Source organism: Callospermophilus lateralis, chromosome 18 (genome assembly GCF_048772815.1).
Source record: "Callospermophilus lateralis isolate mCalLat2 chromosome 18, mCalLat2.hap1, whole genome shotgun sequence".
NCBI classification, from domain to species: Eukaryota; Metazoa; Chordata; class Mammalia; order Rodentia; family Sciuridae; genus Callospermophilus; species Callospermophilus lateralis.
The window spans coordinates 59509194-59533035 of NC_135322.1; positions in this window are offsets into that span (position 1 = coordinate 59509194).

Consider the following 23842-nt stretch of genomic DNA (forward strand, 5'->3'; position numbering starts at 1 on the left):
AGGCCTAAACTGACCTCCAAATTTTACAGTACAGTATGGGTCCGTTCTCCAAAGCTCTGCTCTCTGGATGTGGATCATCTTTGCCTGGTAGTAAGAAGAAAATAAGGAGGGAAGAGAAAAGGGAGAGACAGATAGGAAGACAGAGAGAGAGAGAGAGAGAGAGAGAGAGAGAGAGAGGAGGGAAGGAGGGAGAGATTTAGAAAGATAGATGATAGAAGCAAAAATTAGCTAAGTCCACCTGATCACTAGTGGGCCTTCGAGCTCCAGGTGCCCTGAGTCTGTGCTGTGGCCTTTTGTACGAGGCTGGCCTCCCTCGTTAGGTTGCATTCCTCATTGTGGCCTCAAGGAACCCAAGAAACACACTCATTGTCTTTTCAGTTGTTTTATAAACAGTGCTTGGAAACACGGGTCATTATCACTCTTCTGGCCGGCCAGCCAGACTTTCCATGCCCGTGTGTGATGCCCTTAATCTTCCCAAAGCAGCAGCATCATTTCCCTAAACCAAAAGAGCTGTTTACTTTGGCCATATTCAGGGCAGAGCTGAAGTCTCAGCCTATCTTCCCCCATGCCCAACAGGCTGGGGCTAGAATCCAGACACTCGACCCATCATCCATTCTTTTATTCACTCCACTTTAGACCCTCCCAAGCTTTACCTAGGCAGCAGTCCAACCATGTAGTCACCCCCCTCATCCTGTGCATCTGTTCATCTATTGACCCATTCATCTGTTTACAGTGCAGGAATCCCCCCATAAACTCCCTTTTAATCATTCATCCACTTAGCAACTCCTCTAATTCATCACTTACTCAGGCACCCACCATTGCCACACTGTCACCTAAAGACTTTCTTACTCACTCATCCAACCACCTATTCATTTGATTTATAAGCACCAATCGTGAGCCAGGCACTGTTGCTGATGTTTAGGGGAACAAGGATGAACAATATGGCTACCCATTCCCCATCCGCCCACCAACCTGTCATAGATCAGCATCTACTCATTCGTCCACTATCCAGAATTCCCCTCCTGTGGGCACTGGATTGAGGACTAGGTGGATCCCAGGTTTGCTGGGAGAGACGCATAGCAATGAACCCTGATTTAAATCTAGGCAGAGAATGCAACAAAATGCCAGTTGCAAGACTTTGCTAAAAACAACAGAACCCAGACAAAAGACTAATCCAGAACTCCAGCTGGTAGTAGAAAGAAAAAAATTGGAATACGGTTACATCAATATGAACCACAAAGAGGTTTATTCAAAAGAGGTACAAAATTTAGTTCAAAGAACATATTAACTAATAGTCCCGGGAATTCCTTTGGGTCAGAAGGAAGCTTGGAAAGGGGTTCCATGATTAAGTCCCTCCATCCATCAATCCATCCACCCATCCACCCACCAATTCACCTACCCACAGACTCATATTTTATCCACCCCTCCAGCTCCTTGTTCAACAGATATAGTAGGTGCTTTTAACTAGAATTTCAGAGGTAAGTGAAAATCATTTAAATGTGACTCATCCCTGAATTCTGGGTATCTTCCTCTGCTACTGACACCTAGCAAGTGTAAATTAAATATTTGCCAAATAAATTAATGCATGCTCTTCGTTATGACTAGATAAACCTGAACTTGAAAGGTAGCGCCTCAATCAGATAACATAGCTGATAGGAGTGATTTTGCTTTTATGTGATTGCTTAATGGCAGTGAACAGCATCCATGCCATCTACATTTGAGAAATTAATGTGCCCACATGAGGCCATGACTAGACCAGACACGTCTGGGGATACAGCGCTAACTCTCTGGCAAGGGAACCTGTTCCCTCATGTTCTAACACATCACCGGGAGGCCCGCGGCCAGATCCCTGCATTAGGAGCTAATCAGTTGGATCTCAGGATTCAGGGGATTCAATTATTTCTGTTGAACACTGCCTGATGAGGTCATCATGGAGACCCTTAATCAAACTGACTTAAGTCTGACTACATGTGTGTGGACAGGACTCTGATTTGTTCGTGTAACCCGTGTCAAATGGAGCGGATCATTCTGTGAGTCTGGTCAATACCATCAAGCTATCTGGAAAACTCAGACTGAAAACTTTTTATTTCTTAAAAGACAAAATAAAGTCCTTTAGGTTTAAACCTAGAGGCAACAGCGTGTGGCAGATGTGGGGTGTGAAGCCTGACAGTGTCTCCCTTACGAGTGCTGCCGTCTGGGGTGAGTCACGCTGGGTATCTCTAGTCCTCGGATTCTCTGTCTGTAAAATGAGAAAAGCAGATTTTACTTCCCCTAGCTGGGTTCCAGCATAGGAAGTCCCACTCAGCAGATGAAGGAGGCACCTACAAACAGCAGCTCCCCTAATTTCTTAGTTCTCTGAAGAGGTGCTCTCCAGGCCTAGCTCCCAGTTTCCATTGACTTGAAATCAACTCGTGGACTGTCTGGAACTCTAAACTGCCTCACGAGGGCTTTGTCATCTCTGCCATTGCCATTTTCATCAAAATAATAATCATCCCCCCGCGCCCCCCGCCCTCTGCAGATAACAGCACTGAGGCCTGAGTTGGATAAGGAATTTTCCATGGCATGTCAGAGTCGGGACTTGAACCCATCACCATCAGACTCAGATCTCAGTCCTCTTTGCATTGACACAATTGTAAATAGAAGATTCTACAAAACAAAGAGGATAGAAGAGTCTTTTAAAAAGACCCTTAAAGCGGGTGCAGTGGTGCAGGCCTGTAATCTCAGTGAGGTGGGAGGCTAAGGAAGGAGGATCCCAAGATCAAGGGCAACCTCAGCAATTTAGCAAAGCCCTAAGCAACTTAGAGAGGCCTTGTCTCAAAATAAACAATTAAAAGAGGCCCTCAAATCCCCTAAGACCTCTCCTCTGTGGACTTGCTCAGGCAACAGTGTACGGCTTGCTGGGAAGGAGCAAACAGCAAACAGATGTCGTGTGCTGTGGGTCTGTCTTCTTTCCATGTGGAACCAGTCCCCTTAAACTCTCCTGTGACCCTGAGATAAGCTCCTGCACACTAGATAATGCTAGCCTGAAGAGCTGCCCTATATGCCCAGGCTCCCACGAGGAAATCTGTGTTTTATTTCACTGTTTTCCTGGGTGTGCTTCTATTTTCTTATTTATTTATTTGAACCACTAAATTATCTAATTAGTGACATATATCGTTGACACATGGGCCACTACGAATATTTACTGCACACTTGTTCATGCATTTATCTAAATAGGTGGCATGCCAGGGCTATGTAATAAGGAATAATGATTCTTTAGAAGAGTTGCAGGAAATTATAGAAGGGGGAAAAAGTTTTGCACAGTGGGTTGCAGCTTCCACCGCATCTATCAATTCTTCCTGAGATAGAGCAATTGCATAGTAATGACAAAAAATTTATAGTAATGAATAAATCAATACCGAGCTCTGCGGCAGTTTCAGATGTTACTTTTATGGGCCCTCCCGTGTCTATTATATATCCCTTAGCGCTGGAGCTGAGAGACTGCAGTGAATGCCAACAGCCACGGCGAGGAAGGGAACGACTCGGGCCCCGAGAAGATGGTGATCCATCACCGTCCCCTCTCAAGCAGATCCATTTGTATCTCTGAGCCCTAAAACGGAGCACCTTACAGTGATCAACGACACAGCAGACAGTGTTTGTTTTAAGAATGGATCTGTCACTTTGTGTTAAGGCGAGGGCAAAAGTATAAACAAACAAACCAACTGGCTGGGTGAGATGGGGCAAGAGGAAGGGTGCTAGTGGGGGGAACTCGGCAAAATCATATAGAACAAGGACATCAGCCCAAAGTGGTGTCTTTGAAGGCTTTACTCATTCAGCAAGGATTTGCTGAGTGCCCACTGTGTGCCAGGCATAGTTCTATGCAGGAGTTAGCAAGGATATTCTATATGTGGACAGACAGTGAATATCTGGGGCTTTTCAGGCCATTGGGTCCCTGCTATCATTCTGCAACTCAGGTTGTCAGGCAAATGCAGCCATAGGCAGTGTATTCATAAAGGGGCATGACCAACTTTATTTGCAAAACAGGTAATGGGAAGGATTTGGCCCAGGGAGAACATTTTTCCCATTTAGATATAACGCCCCATTTCCAAAAAAGTGGGATAAATGCCAGTGGGTAGTGGGATGGTTTGGTAGGGACACAAACTGCAAATAATGTAATAGCGCACAATGAGCTTTAATTCTGATTGTTAGCATTATCATCTTCCGATGACACTAAGAAGAAAGCCTCTGTAGAGTGCTGGTCTTCAATGTTTGCAGATCATTTTTCCTCAAAAAAACAAAACAAAACAAAAAAACCCCAAGCCTCATAGCCTCCATGAGCAATGATTTCTAGAGAAATCATTTACCATTGATTTTTGATGGTTTTCTATTGACTGCAAAAATAACTTGCTTCTGCTTACCATTTAGAAGGGCAGAATAGTCTAGAACATGGCCTATGAGCCTCGGCACATCAACATTTGGGGATTGTTCTTTGTGGTGGGGGTGTTCTGTGCACTGTCAGGTATTTAGCAGCATCCCCAGTCTCTACCTACAACATCAGACCTCTATCACACCCTGCAGTTAGGCAGAGAGCAGCTGTCTCCAGATATTACCAAACATCCCCTGGCCAAATGCTGCTGGTTAAGGCCCTTGGCCAAGGGAATACGTGTGAAATGTTGGGATCTGATTTTATATCCAAGCAGGCACATCTTGTGATATTGAGCAACTTTAATCTCCCAGGCCTCACTTTCCACATATGTAAAATAGGTATGATGACGATTATTGCTCCAACCTCAATGAGTTGTTGTAAGAGTTAAAGTAACTCATTCACGCAAAGCAATCAGGAGATAGCTCACCTTAGGGGAAAGCACTGAATAGAAATCTGACTGGGTTATTAGTCACAGTAATATAATGTTTCTTCTTTAAATATATGTGTTTGTTTAGCTTCATATCCCATTGAGTCAATTTAAAGAAGATAATTTATAATAAATATTAGTTTAGGTAGTAGGAAGATCCACCGAAACTCATGAAGATGTTGTCAACTCAAGAAAAAAAAAAAAATTTAAAAAAGTGGAATTCAGGCATGTGGCCAGATCCTGGGTTTAACTAAACTCTATCACCCACTAGACAGGTGACTCTGGACCAGTTACTGAACTTCTTTGACCTCTAGTATTTACCCAATGAAGAAAGATGATACCTCTTCAGAGAGGTGTAATCAAGCAAAATCAAGATAATATTCTTAGGGTTGCTTAAGTGGTAAGCACCACTTCTCTCCCTGTCTTTGTTGTTAATAATGCTTAATGATTGCATTAATTATTTATTGTTGTGCAACAAATCACCCTCAAAATTAGAACAATGGTCACTCATTAGCTAACAACTCCAAGCATTGGAAATTTGGGCTGAGCTCAGCAGGATGATTCTTCTGCTGGTCTCAAGCGCACAGTCATTTATATGGCAGCAGTATGCTAGGACTTAGCAGGAACTGATTGATCCAACAAGGCCTCATTCACAGGTGCTGGCTGCCTGTTGAGCCTCTCACTCCATCTCTCTCCCATCCTCCACAAAAGTAGTGTCAACAAGGAGGCAGCCATGTTCCAGAAAAGCAGGAGCAAGTGTGCGAGACCTCCTGAGGTCTAGGCTCAGAAGTCACCCCAGGGCACTTCAACCACACTTTAGTGATACCAGCAAGTTGCAAGTTCAGCTAGACTCACAGGATGGAGAAAGAAGCTGCCTTCTCAATCTCAGTGGAAGGAGAGATAAAGTCACATTGCAAGTAGCATGTGCCCAGGGAGGGGTGATTCACAGGGCCAGTTCTATCAGAGGCTGACGCTTGCTTTGTCTGCTAGAGTAGTAGCCCACAGCATCTTCCTCACATATTTTTCCATAAACACTCATGGTGGATGCCATTCACATGACTAACATGTATGCATAGGGTCTCCAGATGTTCATGAACCATCCCACCCCCACCGAATTGCATGAGGAGTACAAAATACCACAAAAATTCACAGTTACCACAGCTATTAATGGCACATAAGTTCAAGGTCACTCACTACATTTTGCACTGTGGGCAAGAGAAGCTGTGGAATCTGTAGCATTTTTCCACTCTGTTCTAAATCCATCTTCTCTCAAGAACAAATGAACAATGTGCTAGATAGTGTGAGCTTATTATAATGATTAACTTCAAGTCTGTTTTCTTTTTTTTAAAAAAAAGAAGCATTATGTCAAATGTTAATACTTCACTATTAGCAACAAATGGCATGATCAGACCTCAAAGCTGCTCAGAAAAAAAAAAGTAAGAGCTCAGAAGAGACTTAATGCATTTGGTGGGATTCACTATTCCACAGAAATAAGTGATTCAAATTAAAAATTAGTTCCCATGTCCCTTTTTTTTTAGCAGCCACTGTCCAAAAATAATAGGTCAATATTTTCTTGTTATCTCTCCTACCTGACAATGATTTCTAGTGATTTTCCCCCTGCACATATTAGCTACCCCTTTCCTAAGTTTTACCCTAGACCTGTATATTATCAATAGCTGCATCACCCCTGATTTGGATTTCAAACATCAGATTTTTCAGGTCAGAATCAGAGCACTCCCACTTGAATCCCAACGATCTGTGAACCCCAACAAAAGTGCTTACATCCCATTAGAGATTCCAGTCCCATCCTCACACACCGCTATCCCACTTTCTCCAGTTTGGGTTCCATGGTTCATCTTTATAAGAACACCCCCTCCTGCCCTCCGCTCCCTTCCCTCAGTGACTGCTGCTGTCAATCTCACCCCTGTTTAAACTCATCTCTCTTCTTGCTTCATACCTATACCTGAGCATTGCATGATGACTGCAGAAAAGTTCTCAGCCACGGTTCCTGGCCTCGCTTTAGATCTATGACTGCATAACTCAAGTGGGCCTCCAGGATCACTCGAAAGGGCAACCAGAGTCCCCAGGCAGAACCTCCTCCTCCTTACCCAGATGACAAGTGAGATCTTCCCCTCACTCCTCCAACAGATGACCTGGATTCTTAAATTTATTGAGAAAACAGAAGCAATGAGAAGAGCATTTTCTCTTTTGACCTGTACCTCTACCCAGAGACTTGGCCTCTTCTCCTCCATCAGGACAGCTCGGCTATCCCTGCTGCTACATGAACTCACCCTCTCTCATCAACCCAAGGACTTTACTCCTACAATTTCTATTCTTTCTTATATCAACAACCTGTTGAATCATCCTCACCAGAACACGCCAGAAGACTTCCCATCTATAAATAAGGAAGCCCACTTGACCTCACCACTTCTCAACAGCGCTGACCATTTCCGTGCCAGGCCCTCAGCAGGATTCAACGCTCTCCTTTTATAACTCCACGAAAACAACTCTGGTTAAACTCCCTGATGTGGTTCATCGGCCAACTCCCACATCACAGGCTGCATTGTCCTTCCACGCTCAGTGTCACTTGGCCCACTAAGGTCATTTCTTGAGATCTCTCACTACCTTTAGTTGTCCTGTCATGACATGTTCCTGGCCTCGCCCCCCCCCCCCTTACCAGGCTGATACAACTCTTAGGTCTTTTCTCAATCTTTAAGTTGTTTCACCCAAAGATTTTGACCTTAGTCCTCTTCTCTTTCATACCTACAACCCATTTTCCAGTCTCTTAGCTGTAACTCCTCTGTGTCAAGAACTTCCAAATTCACACATTCCACTTCTAGATCTGATTTCTCCATGGAACTCTGGACTCCTATTTCCATTTGCATACGTAAATGTTGACTCAGAGACCTCACAAGTATATTAGATGTTGGAGATGCAAAACAGAACTCATGCTTTCCTGCCTTAAATTGATTTATTGTCCTTTTAGTCAATATCATTTCCATGTACTCATGGCCCAATCCAAAAACTAAGAAGTTAGCCTTATTTTATTCCATTCCCTCCTCCTCACATCCAATCCATTAGAAAGTTCTGTTGGCTTTATCCTTAACATATGTAAAAGCTCGTCTCTCATGACCAACTCTGGAGCCCCAATGAATTCCTAAGTCAGACTTCTGCAATATCCTTCTACTTCCAATCCTGCCTCTGCAGCAGATTCTTCACAGCCCAAGTGAGCCTGGTTAGAAACAAAAAACAAAACAAAACAAAAAACACACACCTGTGTGTGTATGTGTGTGTGTGTGTGTGTGTGTGTGTACATATGAAATTGGAGCACTGGATGATGTTATGTTTCTTTTTATAGAATTTCAGTATTTTTGAATCACACAGAGTACAATCCCGATTCTCCCCTTTAGTTTTCATGGTCTTGCCACCACCTCCCTGGACTCATCTCCCACACAGCCTCACTCACTCCACACTGTCCTTCTACTCATTTACATGCCAAATCCCTCCCCATATCAGAGTCCTTGTATTTGCCCCTCTCTCTGCCTGAGACTGTCCCCACTCTGAAACTTTCTAATGACTCACCCACTCACTCACTTTGTTCCTTTCTTATTCCAAACATTACCTCTGCAGAGAAGCATCATTGACGACCCTCCTAAGCCAATCTGTTGTTTATCATCCTCATTCCTGGCTTTATTTTTCTTTAAAGGATATTCCATTACCCCAAATTCCATCTGAAGTGTGTTTGTCTACACACTCACTGTCTCTGTCTCTCACTAGAAAATAATCCCCATGAAATCAAGGATCTTGTCTATCATGTTCACTGTTCACCTCACATTGTACACATGAAATATGTACTTGTTGAGTAATGACTGACATTATTGGTAAAAATAATATGAATGAGAATGTTCTCAGCACTTTGGCTTTTTTGGCATTCCTATCAGATGTCATCATTTAGCCTCAGTAAGAAGCACAAGAAGGCATCCACTTGTGTGGACATTCCCATTTCACTTAATGTCTTTATCCACCACCTTTAACTCTTCCAGATCTAGAAGGTATTTAAATATATGAAGGGAAAGAACTATGTCATATCACAATACATGCAAAATAAGTAGCTTGCTTTTCTAGTCTCCTAGCATTGCCTGTAAGCTCTCACATCAGACACATCAGAATTTGGAAGAATTCACTGATGCCTTCTATTACACAGAGACACAAAAACTATGTGTAAATAGTTTTAATTCCATTGAAATTAGTATTAAGGGCCATTAACTTAGTGTACAACTCATCCCAGATACTGAAAGCTGGACAGTTGTCCAAAGCAAGATCTAAGAACATTGATCTTAACTCAGAGAGGGATTCGGTGGTGGAATTTTGGCAAGTTCCCCCATAAGATCACCCCTGACTTTCATATAGAGGTCTATGAGGTTGATCATCAATCATTCAAGTAAGGCCAGTCTCTGGGGCCAGACGAAAGGCAAATTAGAAATATGGAGAAAATTCTTCACCCCTAGGTGCTCTGTGACATGGGGTCCCATCACAGAGTGGGGACTCAGGGCCTGACTTGTAAGGTGCAGACACATCCCTGACTCTTCCTCCCTGACCCTCACCTCCAGCCCCCGTCAGGGCAGCAGATTTCTCAGATGCCAACAGGAACTCCCTGGGGGAGGGACTGATGCTTCCCACTGTCCATGCAGAAGGCTGTGAATTCTCTCCTTCCAAGAAAATGGTGAAAGGGAACTGTAGGTCTTCCAGCCAGTGATTTATTCTGTATCAGAAACACATTTACCTGGCCGATTTTGCTGGAGAGAAAAACCTCAGGTTCACTTAGTCAAACTCAATCTGAATATTTCTATCCTTTATTTCCATACAGATTAGCTTCACGGGGCCTTGAGTATAAACACCCCAGATGGGCTCGCGGGTTCTATGGGGAAAGAGGCGGCAGCATGGAAGGGGATCGTCGCTATTTTAAGTTTCTTCATGGTTCAGCAGGCAGCTGCTAAGAGTTCTAAAGGAGCAAACAAAACAAGAAGAGTTTATTGATTAGTTTACAAATAACAGTTGTATAAGAAAAGGTAGTGAATGGCGGGCTGGCTTACCGATGGCTTACGGCTTGCCGGCTCTCCATTCTGTGGCCTGGGGAGACGGCCTCCAGGGGAAAATAAAAGGAGCAAAGCAAACGTGTTGTCTGATAAAGCGGAGTTTGCACCAGGTTCAAAAATCAAAGAAGCAGGCCCCTTTATCTGTTGCTGATTTGGAGGTACACCGACGTATCCCTACTCTTCATCTCTTCGTGAAAAAATCCATTTTATAAAATGTTTTTCTCCTCTGTCCAACACAATAGCACTTTGGGCCTGGGACTCCGAGACCCAGGTAACGGGCATCGATAGGGTCCTCCAGGTGCAAGCTGTTTGTTGAGTGTTTTAGAAAAGGAGCAAAGGATTGCATCCGTAGGGCTCCTGGACTCCTACCTGAAGGACTGTGACCTGGAGAAGGGAAGGCCATCTCAGATGAAGGAGTTGTCCCTAAAGGAAGCAAAGAGATGCAATTTGACTGGTTATCTCACCCCTCTGAGGGGCAGCTTCCTCACTCTGGGCAGGCTCCTTGGGAAGAATTATTACGATGAGGCACACACAAGCCAGGACACGCGGTAGGCCGGTGCTCACAATGGACCACATTGCAGTTCTCGTGAGACGTGGAGAGTGGTGAGGCAGGGCTTGGATGCAGGCCAGGCACATTGGGATGGACCTTCTGAGCACTGCCAGGGATCTGGTCTGGTGTCCCTGACTGTTGTATAAACTAACAAGTCAAAAACCACACAACCATTTAAAGAAAACTATTAAGTGCATAATGGTCTAGGAGAAGAACCAATAGAGTAAAACTCTCTTGGGTAGCAAGAGCAAGACTAAAGCCCAGGGAAGACTATGTGACAATGGAGACTGAAGAACACAGTCCACATGAACAGAAAGACTAAAACGCTGTGTCCAATCCCTCCACCAAACCACCAACCCCAACCCATCACCAAGGAGCCTGGTACAGCCCAAGGAGGCATTTGGACATGAGCAGAAGTCAAACTTGCAGTGGAGGAGTGGCCTAGTGCTTCAAGGATGGACAAGGGGTATTCGACTCCTTCTACATGGGAAGGTTCTAGCAGGAAAGCAGGGTTCTCAGGCTCAAAGCAGACCCCAGCTTCCAGGGATTACAGCACATTGCAAGCAAACCTTCAGTCATGTGGCACCGCTCGGCAGCCTGCAGTCAGGATATGCAGAGGACACTCTGGCACAAGGATCAAGGTATTTCCTCTAGAAGAAGATGCCGTGTTTAAAGATCTAGTGACTGGTGGTGGGTGGTGTAGCAAAGGGTCACTTTGGTGTTGGAATGAAGCGCTCCCTGGAGCAAGATGTCAGAAAGCTCTGAGCTCTCATTCCAATCTGATTCTACCACTTCCTGTATTCCCCTCTCTGCTGAGCCTCTTTTTATTTATCTGCACAATAGAGATTTTTTTAAAAAATCCTACTTCAAAAGTTTGCTGTGAAAATTCAAGGTCATTTGCTTTCATTCAATAAGTATGTGTTGAATGTCCATCAAGTGCCAGGCACCATCTTGGGGAATGTTACCAAGACCAGGTCCCTGCCTTCACAAGGCTTATATTCTAGGGCCATGTTTAAAGGTTCCATGTCAGAGGGAAGAGAAAGGTTGGGCACAGGGACAACAGAGCCAGGGCTGGTGAGGGCACAGGCAGGCAGGGCTCTGGGCTGGAAGAGCAAGGCAGGGCTTGACTTTCATTTGAGTGGTGAACGACCATCAGAAGCTTCTCCACAAGGGAAATTCATACTCTGGTTTGTATTTTAGATGCTTGTACAGAAAGAAGTGTGGGGAGGACCAGAGTGGGCCAGGGGTATCAATAAGAACTGCACAGGACCTCAGACGGGAAATAGCCAGGGACTGGGGAGGGAACAATGCAAACCCTCAGGAAATGCTTCCTTAATGAGCCAGAGAGTAAATATTCTGGGCAAAATTGAAGTCAAAAGGCAGCTTGAATATTTATATGACTAATTCCAAACATTTTATCAAAAATAAGGCAATAGATGGTAGGTAGGTAGGTATATAGATAGATAATGGTTTGCTGATCCCTGCCCAGGGGACACCAGGAGGAGAGGAGATGGGCCTTTTAAGATGGACATGGCTATACTTCTCCTGGTGGGCCGGAGCTTGGAAAGGGCTCTGTGCCTCCTGATTCATGCGTGTGTTCAGAAGCCCCCTACTTGGCCGAATCAGAAGACGAGCCAGGTTCACTCTCTTCTAATTACAGTTAGATTTTTACCTAAAATAAATTTCTGGAAATCTTTGAGAGGTAGGGTATGCTCCCTTTTATATTTTTGGTTATAGGAACACAGACCTATTGACATTCAGGGAGACATGGAATTCCACAATTGTGTTGGGGTTGGGAATGCCAAAGAATTTGTTCCTTGGACCTGATGTGCACATTCTATGATCCAGAAGAACCCAGGCCACTGACATTTATGGACAGTGTGGGGGAGGGGGAGATAAAAGGGAATGGGTACCAATTCTGTGGCCACCTGATTTAACCACTGTAAGGTCAAAGTATCTGTAACCACCACACAGAACTGTTGCCTGGTGAGGCCAGCAATGAGGAAATCAGTCAGTATTCCCCACACAGAAATACACAGTGCATGGGGATTGATACAGCACAGGATACCCACCCATACAAGTTTTCTTCTAAAGTTCACTGGGCTTAAGTGCTAAAGTTGAATATTGTTAATCTTTATTTGCTGATCACCATTTGCACGTACACATAGAAGAAAATAAGATGTATGCATATAAACTACCAGCCAGAATCCTCTGCCTTCAAATTTAATCTTACAGTTTAATACCTATCAGAGTATTCATATTAATATCATATATTGTTTATATATGTATACATATATATGTATATGTGTGTGTACACATACACAGAGAGAGAAAGCGTGTGTATATGTGGTACTAAGAATTAAATGCAGGGTGCTCTACCACTGAGCTACCCCTTCCCTTTATAAAATTTTGAGAGAGTTTCACTATATTGCCCAGGAAGAACTTAAATTTGCAATCAGCCTCAGCCTCCTGCCTCAGCCTCCCAAATAGCTAGGATTACAGGCATATGCCACCCCACTGATCTTACAGATGTAGATAGATAGATATTCATATATATATATATATATATATATATATATATATATAGAGAGAGAGAGAGAGAGAGAGAGAGAGAGAGAGAAAGAGAGAGAGAGACTAAATTATATATATTACCACATATATTTATATATTACACATATATGTATTCACACATTTATATTATAAAAATAATGCTAGCATGGAAAGTTTAAAAACTTTATCTCAAAGGGGGAAATCTTTACTGAATTCCAATAACCACTGGTAATAGATTTATGTTTCATTCAAGTCTTTTACAGTTTGATATTTTTTCAAAGTAAAGGCACCTTTTGTTGTTGTTAACACAGCTTTGACCCTAAAGCTTAAAAAGGAATCTTGCCTCTGCTTTCGAATTTAACCCAGCACTTTATCAGTAGCATTTTCTATGGTTCCAAGGATTTCCAAGTCTCCCACAGAGGCACAGCTAATAGTAATCACTTACAAACCAAAGCACCAAGTTGAATTTATCAGGTGTTCTCAAAATTTCCCTATTATAAGTAATAATTCGGCAATGGTGGCCCTCTTCATAAATACACTGGCTATTCCAGAGTGTAGTGGGCACAAACCTAGAAGGTCCAGTGTTCCCAGTCTTTCCAGGGCCAGCTTGCCTCCAGAGGGCTGCTCCCTGCCTGTTGGTGGGACCGTGGGTCTCAATCTCTGCCCAGTTCAGGAGCCTTAAATATTTACATCAGAGGAAGAAGTTTGTTAATTCAATCAGTATAAAAGCTTTATTTCCATTTTCTTTAAATAAATGCATTCCCTCTATTAAATTGCTTTCTTATTTGACTCCACATTTTTTTTTTCCACGCAGCATTTAGGAAAGAGTTACTGCATTTCTCTACCTCCAGTGTTTGGGTGCTAATTCGTCTCCATCTCTTTGTTAAATTCACCTACAGTTTTTCCTTGGTCTTATAAAAGGAATTTTTATGTCTGTTTCAAATTATAACCACATCAAGACAGCTGCTGCTACTGCTGATAAAGAAGATACTGTCCACGGGCACAGAGATCCCAGGACGTGTCTGTAGACGGGTTTCCTTCCTGACACCCCCTCTCAGTTCGTGGGGACAGATTTGGGCTTGTGTGGCATTTGAATACTCTTGATCTGCCCTTATGTAATAAGAGTGACTCACGCCCCAGCGTGTCACCCAATCCCTCGCCTGGGGCATCTCTGCTGGCCTGTAAGCTTCCCACCTGCCCAGATCCAGTCTGAAGAGAGATAACATGACTCAGCTCCAGGGAAAGGGTGGTTCTGTCTGTCTGGCTGGTGTCCTCAGCTCCAGGAAGCTTCGGGCTTGTGGCTGACAGCTGAGGGAAAGGCCACGCCGCTCACGTCAGCAGTGCCCCTCGGAGGGAGCCCCAGGCAGGAAGGAACAGCCCAGAGGCCAGCCAGACCCACCATCAGCTCCCGGTGTGGAAACCCCAGGGCCCAGAGTCTGCCTAGAGCCTCAGCAGGTTGCTCTTTCTTTCCTCTTCGTCTCAGGGGCAATGGGAGGGACAGAGATCATAAGAGCTGCTGATATGTGTTAAGCCCTTACCATTTGCCAAGCACATTGTGCAAAACACTTCACATCTGTGGTTCACATCTGATCCTCACAATGAGGCCCAGGAGTAGCCTCCACCATCACGTCCATTTGACAGATGTGGAAACAAGGGCTCTTAGGCAGGAAGCCCTCGCAGCTTGGGAAAGCACAGACCCAGAATTCAAGTCCTGTCTCCTGGGCTTTTGTAACCAGAAGGCCAGTCTTCTCCATCTGCAGTGTGCATGGACCACCAGGTTCTTGTTAAAATGCAGACTCTGATTCAGCGGGTCTGAGGTGGGACCTGAGGTCATGCATTTCTCATGCTTCCAGAGGAGACAGATGCTACCGGTCCCCAGACCACATGTTGAGAATCAAGGCTCTGTAGCAACTGTTTTCACTGTGCCCTGGACTTCCCTCTTATCCCTTCATTCCTCTGCCCATTCATTATCCATTATATGTTCAGCCGACCTCTACCAAATCTCCACCCTGGGTCCACCCTGACTCCACTCTGAGAATATAGAGATGGATAAATCTCATCACGGATGTGGAGAAAATTGGCTCAACAAGGAGACAAGAATATCCTACCCCGTCCCCAACACACACACCACCATTACAAAAGGGCACAAGAAGCTTTCAAACCGAATGTTGTATGAAAGAAGTGGTGGTTTTGCCAGTGGATCAGGAAAAGCACCCCAAATGTTAGAGGAGGAAGCCCAGGAAAGACAAGGCAGGTGTCATGTGTTGGAAAGCTCTTGCCTCCAAAGGAAGGTGAGACGTCCTCAGATTCCCAGGCCAGCATGAGCCATGGGTAGAAGAGAGGCTCACGGGACAGGCAAGACATTCCTGGCTGGAAGCTCTCCCTCCCCACTCCCTGCCTGGGCCACATTATGCCTTTGTTTATCCCATTCCTTCCACCGAGACAGTTCCCACCCAAATCCCCAGGCCTGGGCATAATCCGCACCCCATCATGTTCCAGCCCTCAGGCCCACCTTCATGCCGTGTCCAGGCTCCCGCCGTCCTTCATGAATATGGAAGGAACTCTTTGTCACTTTTTTAGCTCTTAGTCTGTGCTGGACGCTTTACGAAGTGCCGTGCCTATGATAAATCATTCAACACTCCAGGCAACTGTGGAATACAGAGTATCATCATCTGAATTGTTGAATGAGGAAACCATGGCACTGGGGAGACCATCCAGCTCAAAGCACAATGGCTGGATCAGAAAGCAGGCAGGTTCTTAAGCGCTGGGCGGTAAGGTCCCAGGGCCACTAAGCCCATCTATCACCAGAAACTAATTCCCCCTCCTGGACACAGAGGGCTTGGCTGAGTGCAGCACTCCCAGCCAGGTTGTAAGCACCTTGCAGACCAGCCCCAGAAGAGAGGGAGTGAACCAGGACACGAGGTGGAACTGGGAAAGGAGCAGAGAATCACAAGTTTTCTCTGATGTATTTGGGGCCCTTCCAAGAAGGGGCCTAATAGATTCACTAGTGCAGCCCCGAGAGGTGCTAAAGGACCTATCAGCAAGTTGCCCCCCGAGACAGAGACCATCCGAGCTGATGCTGAAGGTGAAGGTGGCCTCCTGTTGCCAGCCCACACAGCAGACTCCAAGTGCACTCCAGGCCCAGGGCAGGTCCAGTCTCCTGACCACAGCCATTACCAGAGGGCCAGTGCCAAACAAAGGCACCCAAAGCCATGGGTCATTTGTTCCACCCCCAAGACAGCAGAGCCTCTCCCCAGGCCCAGAGGATCACTGCTAAGATTGTCCTGCTCAGCCGAGGGCCTCCGATGACATTGCTGCTTGCCCTCAGACAATCCGCCCTAGTTCATGTTCCTCAAAGCGTGGCCCCTGGACTGAGGCATCAACGTCTCCTGGGAACTTAAAAAACAAAGTCTTGGGCCCTGCCAAACACTGAATTGGGAACGCTGAGGGTGCAGCTCGGCAGCACGGGTTCTAACCGGCCCCCTGGGGGACTCGGATGCGCGTGCAAGGAGAGAACCACTCTCCCGTTCAGGGCAAGTCTGGTGTCAGACACCTGAGGTTCGGCCCGGTTTAGTCAGAGGTAACTCACGGTGCTTGCCTGCAGCTACGCCGAGTTGCTCAGCCTCAGTCCCCCCACCTGTGAAAGGGACGACGAACATATACCGATAATCACAGCACGGCTGCGCTGTGGGGGTCACTCCAGTAACTCAGTGAGTCACATAGCAGCCTGCACGGGCCACTGGTGAAGGCTGGTCCTGGTGTTGATGGCCGTGGTTCCAGAACATGATGGAAAGCCTTATTGCTTATTTGTACCTCTATGGAAAGTGGCGGTTTAGAAAATTCCTCAGGGGGCTCTGTTGTCCCTCCAATGGCTTATGAGCTCCCATTTAGACTCTTTTGAGCATTGTCATCGAACAAGAAAGAGGACAATGAGGCTGATTTTTGTCAAAGGATATTAGACAGGAAATGAGAGCACGTAAGACCAATGGCACTTACAAGGAGCCCCAGAGAGCCTGGCAGGACCCCGGGCTGGGAGGGGTAGGCATGGGTTTGTACAAAGGCCTCGGAGTTCTTTCTGATTTTTATTCTATGGCAAGTCGGTGTAATTTTTTTCATAGTTGTGATTTTTTGATTTTTCATACCTAATTTTTTTCATTTTTTATTTGGGCATACTTAATCACCTTGAGTAATGAACCCCTTGCAGGATTATTTTAAAGCAGATTTTAAGTTTTCAGGATTCCATCTCTAAACACTTTTGGGTGGATGCCTAACAGATAAGGAGTTTATATCTGGAACATAACCACTCCCTATTACTTTATACTCTCAGTGAAACACTGATTTTTCTGGGCGAAAGGCGGGAGGGTCCTTATTGGAAAACAGAGCGCCTGGAGGAAGGGAGAGTGGCAGGAAGGAAGGTGTGATAAGGACCTGAAGGAGGCTCCCCTCGGAGGCAGGACCCGGAAGCTTCCCTGGCGTACGCTTTGCCCTGGCCGGTCCTCTCGTGTTTGTGGGCTCACAGTCCAGAGCAGTGGGGGGCTCTGCTTGGAGTAGTAGCCGAGAAACCTGCAGCAAGCAGACTCTCCCTGAGGGTGACCAGAACCCAAACACCACGAAGAGCCTCAAAGCAGCCGAAACAACAAGCCCCCCGCCCCGGGGAGAAGAGAAACTCCCTGCCCTGCCGGGGCCTCCTAGGCAAGCGTTTTCCTTTGGGGCAGTTATCAGTTTGCGAGAATCCCGGGCAGACAGCAGGAAGCCAAGCCGTGGTCCATGGGCAGAAGCCAAGAAGCTGGCTGGCGCTCAGACAGGCTTAGGGCGCGAGGGGGAGAAAGCCAAGGGTCGACTTCTGAGATAGCCCAGGCTGAAGGGGCTCAGGTCTTGTGAACGGAGCTGGAAAGGCCTGAATCTCTGAGAGCCCTGAGCCCCAGCCTGCTTTTGCCAATTGTCCTGGGGTATGGGAGCCGGAAGCAAGCTGCCGTGAGATGCAGGGACAGAGGCAGAGAGAGCCAGGGCTGCAGAGTGGACGCACTGCGACTTGCGATCAGAAGTGTGTTTCAGGGACACAACAGGTGGGTCCACATACCCCAAGAGAGAGGAAGGGGCTTATTAAGATAGACAGAGGTGTGGTGTGGCCAATTAGAATGTACCTGATTTTTCCCCAAAACTACTCCCATGTGCAATATCTATTAAGAACCAGTCTGGACAACTGTGGCCTCGCAGTGTGTGTGTGTGTGTGTGTGTGTGTGTGTGTGTGTGTGAGAGAGAGAGAGAGAGAGAGAGAGAGGGAGGGAGGGGATGACAATCTGTGGGGTGGGGGACACTGGGGATTGCACCCAGGGTTTTGAATCACTCCACCGCTGAGCTACACCCCAGCCTTTTTTCTGTCTTGAGTCAGGGTTTTGCTAGGTTTCCCAGGCTGCCTCAAACTCGTGATCCTTCTGTCTTAGTCTCCTGAGTAGCTGGGTTTACAGTCATCTGCCACAACAGTGGGTCTTATTAGATTCTTTGAGTTTAAAGTCTATGTGACATGCACTTCTGATCTGTGCTCTTCTCTGAGTGTTTGTTATACATCAATAAAACATTTCTGAAGTCCACTATAAATTATTATAAAAAAAATTACTGTAGTTCCAAGATGTCCATTTTGTAACTGACATGTAAATATATTTAAACAAAAATATTTCTCATAAATATTCCAAGCCCAAAAACATTGAATAAAATCTAAAATTTGATTTTTAAAAAAAATCTGAAAATGGGTCTAATGGATATCAGGAGCCAGCAATATGTACCTGGTAAACTTGCATCAAGTAAAGAGGTGTGGAGATGGGCTCTGATGTGTTCACAACACAGGTCCAGTGATTTTCCATGGATCTTCCTGAAATTCTGCTCCTGTCCCATAGGTAGAAGATGATATGATCTCTCTGGTCCTGATGGGGCCCATGCAAAGGCTCTTGTTGGTTCCTATGGTCAGAAGCAATGTGCTCCAAGAGTCCCTGAGCCTAGATGTGACCATCATCCTTGAGAGTCCCGGGGGTCTCGCAGCTCTCCTGCCCTCTTGCTCAGGGACTCACAGTTTGGAAATGGAAGCCCCCAGGTACAAGCTGGAGGCAGGGCCAAGAGTATTCACAGCATAAAAAATGGTGACAAGAAATTCTATTCACTCTCCACAAATTTGGAGCTGGGGGTAGCAGAGGTTCCCAAGGCAATGACCACATGGACAAAGTAAGGGAAGAAGAAACACTCATGCACAGAGACCCTGGTGTTGCAGAGACGGTGCTGGAGAATAACCTTGAAAAATGGGAATCACAAGCAGCCAGAACCACTCCCGAGGGGAAGCCTGACTGGGGAGGTACCAGGTTGGGCAGTACCTGCATCTTCTGACTTCTCAATTTACCCTCCCTAAGACGACGTCATCATACCTACCCAGATGAAAAGACAGACGTGCTTGATGGACTGCATCCACGTCCCCTGATGACCCCATGTTTGCAGGAGCCAGAGAACAGAAAAGAAATGGCTGTGTTTGTGGAGTATGCCAATCCCATAAGATTTCTAGGGACACCTTGAAATGTCAGGAGGGGCTTTGGTACCACTCTAGAACAAGGTGTGTCGACCTCAGCTCTGCAGAATTTTGGAGCCAGGTAAGTCTTGGTTGGGTGGTTGCCCTGTGCATTGTGGGTGTTTAGTACCATCCCTAATTCTACCTGCTAAATGACAGTGTGCCCCCATCCCCTGCCCCCTAACTGTGACAACCAAACAGCACCCAGAAGGTAAAAATCCATCCTAGTCAAAAACGACTGCTCTACAGGAAGGCCAAAGACTGAGCCGGTGCATAGGAACAGTGGCTTGGGGTTGCAGGGAAATCAGGTTTCATGAAACATAAGAAACCACTGATTTGCTGTCAGCTGGGAAGTTGCACAAAGAAGACAGTTTAGAAGGTCTGCAGCAAAGAAATCATGTTGAAAGGAAGATGCGGGTTTAGCACAACCCTGGGGAGAGAAATCTCCAAAGCTGCTCCCTGTGTTCTAGTTGGCAGTGGAGTGTTTGCAGAGCTGACAGGAGGCCTGGGATTTATGCACAAAGTTTCTCAATTTCCAAAAGGACTGAGAGAAAACCTTCTTCTCTTACTGGTACACTTGGAAATAAAAGCAAATGGGGAAAGGAGACAGGAATCATTTGCAGAAGCCAGCATCCATTCTCTCTCTGTGTCTCTCTCTTTCTTTCTCTCTCTTTCCCCTGTTCTTTTTCTTTGTGGCACTGGAGATTGAACCCAAGGGTGCTTTATCACTGAGCCACATCCCCATAACTTTTTATTTCTTGTAGACAGTGTCTCACTAAGTTGCTTAGGGCCTTTCTAAGTTGCTGAGGCTGGCTTTGAACTGGAGACCCTCCTGCCTCAGTCTTCAGAGTGGCTGGGATTACAGGCGTACACCACCATGCCCAACTCAAGCCTGTATTATCTATCCCAGCAACTTTTCTATGATGCACATTTTGGGAATCAAGATTCATGCCCATAATAAGGATGACCTTATGACTAAGGAAGTTTGTGGGTCAAGAGGATGCCTAGGGATCAGGGTGGGCTGGGCACAAGAAGAATGATGAGCAGGGACTACTAGCAACTACAGTGGTCTGGGGCTTGGTGTGGAGGATCTTCTAGGCCCACGGCAATCAATTGACAGTGTCTATGTGACATGTATTGAGAAGACTGTGTCTCCATTCAACAGGGGAAAAGAAGCCAGATTTGATTAGTGATGTCTGCCTTGGACTAGTCAAGGGGAAATAGTGAATTTAAAGTTTCTTAGACTGCATACCATCACAACTCTGGTTAAATGAATGAATAAATGTCTCATGTTTAATTTTGCCAAGAACCACTTAAAAGGCATAGTTTTCTATTATTTATGGCATACACAAATAAAATTTAAATAATTCATTTTTTGAATTGTTTGAGGGCACATTCCTTTATTTAGTAATATATTTTTTTCTTTGCATTTCTACTGAGTCTATAATGCATGCCAGGTCCTGTGCTAGGGTGGCAAATATATATAATGTGGAATTCATGGCTTTGTGTGAGACAAAAATCCAATGAATATGCAAAGAGATCAAAGGGTAACTATAAATTGCAGCCAGTCATCTGAAGGAAAGGCATGTTTTGGTTAGTTTACCATCACTGTGTCAAAATACCTGAGAAAAATCAACTTATAGGAGGAAAGATTTATTTTAGTTGCATGGTTTCAGAGGTTTCAGGCCATGTTTGGCTGGCTCCATTGCTTTTAGTTCTGTGCTGAGGCTGAACATCATGGCAGGAGCACATGGAGGACCAGAACTGCTCACCTCAGGGGCTGGAAACAAAATATACCCTTCAAAGGCACACTGCCAGTGACCTGCTTCCTCCACACAGGGCACCTGTCCTCAAGTTACCACCATCTGTCAGTCCCCTGTTAACCCAGGAACCCATCAGTGGATGTCAGTGGGGTAATCCACTGATGGGGTCAAAGCCCTCATGATCCCATCTGCTCCCCAAAGTCCCACCTCTGAACGCTGCTGTGAACCTTCAACACAGGAGGTTTGGGGGGACAGTCCTGTGTGAACCATAACAGGTGCTAAGAGGATAAGAAGGGCTACTTAGTGTGGGACTTGAAGGACTAGGGACAGCCACGTGAAGAGCAGGGTAGGAAGACCAGCAGGGTGGCTATCCTGGGGTGGGAATGAGGTTGGTGCGTTCTAGAAGCAGAAAGGCGGCCAGGGGGTGGACAGAGATGGAATGGGAGCGGTCCTGGCTTGAGGAAAGGCTCAGGAGTCAGGGCACAAAAGGTTTTGGTTTCCTTGCTCAAGGGACAGTGGCAATAAACAGCGAGCCCCTTGAGAGCAGGAATCCTGTGCATTCTGTTCACTCCTTGGTCCCTCGGGCCTCATCTAGTTCCGGAACATACTAGACGCCCTGAGCGTACGTGGTGAGGACAAAGAACGCAGAGGAGAAACCTGCGTGGTGACGTCTTGAACATCTGCTATGCTGGGTACCTTGAAAAATCTCATCTAACCACCCAATTATTCCATGAGGAAGATATTATAGTCGTTTATTACAAGCAAACACGGGGGACCCAGAAAGGTGAGGAAACGTCCCAGAGATGAGGGACCATTAAGCAACAGAGCCAGGATTTCAGTATGAGTCTCTGCTTCTTCACGAGGAAAACGGTAGTGCTCCTAGTCAGGAGAGCAGAGCGAGATCTCGCGTCTGGTGCCGTCTGCAGAGCAGTGCCCCCCAGGCCGGCTGCTGGCTCCATTCGTACCCCAGGCCCTCCTCTGCACGGCCAGGATCGTTCCTGCCCTGCTGTCTCATTGGATGAGTTTGGAGAACAAACAGGAGAACCCATGAGAACACTTCTTGACCCAGTGGCGATTCCTGAAATCTGTTCAGGCTTTGTAGTTTGTGGTGATCTCATTTAGGTCAGTTTTGTTTTCCGTGTGCCGGGAGGTGAGCGAAATCTGAAAAGGTTTTCCATCTCTTAGGAGATAGTTTGACTTTTACTTAACTTCTGAAAGTCTGTTATGACACAAACCCAACTGACTCACTTGGCAAGCTCTGTAGGATTCGGATCAACCTCCGACTCGGACACAAATCCCACCTTCAGACATCCTTTCAGACCAAGTCTCAGAATCTCTGGCATGTCTTGGGTGACGACGGAAGGCCCTACCTTCCACAAAGGACAGAAGAGGTGACGCAACCCGGGCTTTCTCTGTGGTTGGAGCCCAAGTCACATCCCAGCCTGAGGTTTGGAAGCAGGTGCACAGGGAGAGAGAGGCAGTCATCTGGGTGCATGTGAACCCAGGCAGGATGGCCCGCTGCCTGGGTGACTCACCCTCTTCAGCCACCCCCACGCCTGTGGGAACCTGCTCTAGGAGCGGGATGTGGTTTGTCTGGCTGCATAACAGGCAAACAGAGAAGTGTCCCTAACCAGCACCTCTGGGACTAGGCAGGTCTACCTGAAGGACCCCTTTGCTCCTGGTGAGAACTGTGTTTCTTCGTTTCCTTTGGAAGTCCTGGTGGCTGAGGAGAACAACACACCACATCTGCTGATAATCTGGTCAAGACAACAGAATAGATGCAGAAGTCAAAACAGACATGTCAGCCAGATGGAGGATTTGGAGTGGTTATTTCAAACTTTGGTGGATACAATGTTACTGTGAAACTGATTCACAGGAAGCCTTCTCAGCCCTGGCCCTTGAGTTTCTGATTCAGTAAATCCTTCTGCATCAGGGTACCTGCCATCACTCCTTAAGTATTTCCTGGTCACCATCTGCCTGGAATAGACTTATTTACTATGTATCAGAGCACTTTGGGAGTCTCTGACTTGGGGTGAACAGGACACAAGGGGCCGACCGAGAGCATCATGATACAAGTGACCCAATCAGCCAGCAAGGAGGCAGATGTAGGCAAAGCCCTTATCTTGACACGTATGTCCTTATGGTGATCCCCTGGATTACCTATAAATAACTTTCTTTTTTCATTCTGGAGTAGAAACAAATATTTTGTCACTTCTTTTCTTTCTCCTTCTTCGTATGATTTAGATCCGAGGTAGTAAATACTCTACTATGCAAAATGGAACATCTCTGGATCTCTTTCTATTCTGGCATTTGGGTCCTGGTCTGTTAGACATGGCCAGAAGGATAGGGGCTGTATCAGGGATTTCTTGGTTTCAGGTATTCCTCCTTTGAAAGTCCCAAAGAAATTCTCTGAATCAGCAGAATCATCTGTCTTAGGAAAGGCTAGGTTGTTAAAAAAAATTATCAAATTAACCATGAAATTTCAATGTTTAACTTCACAA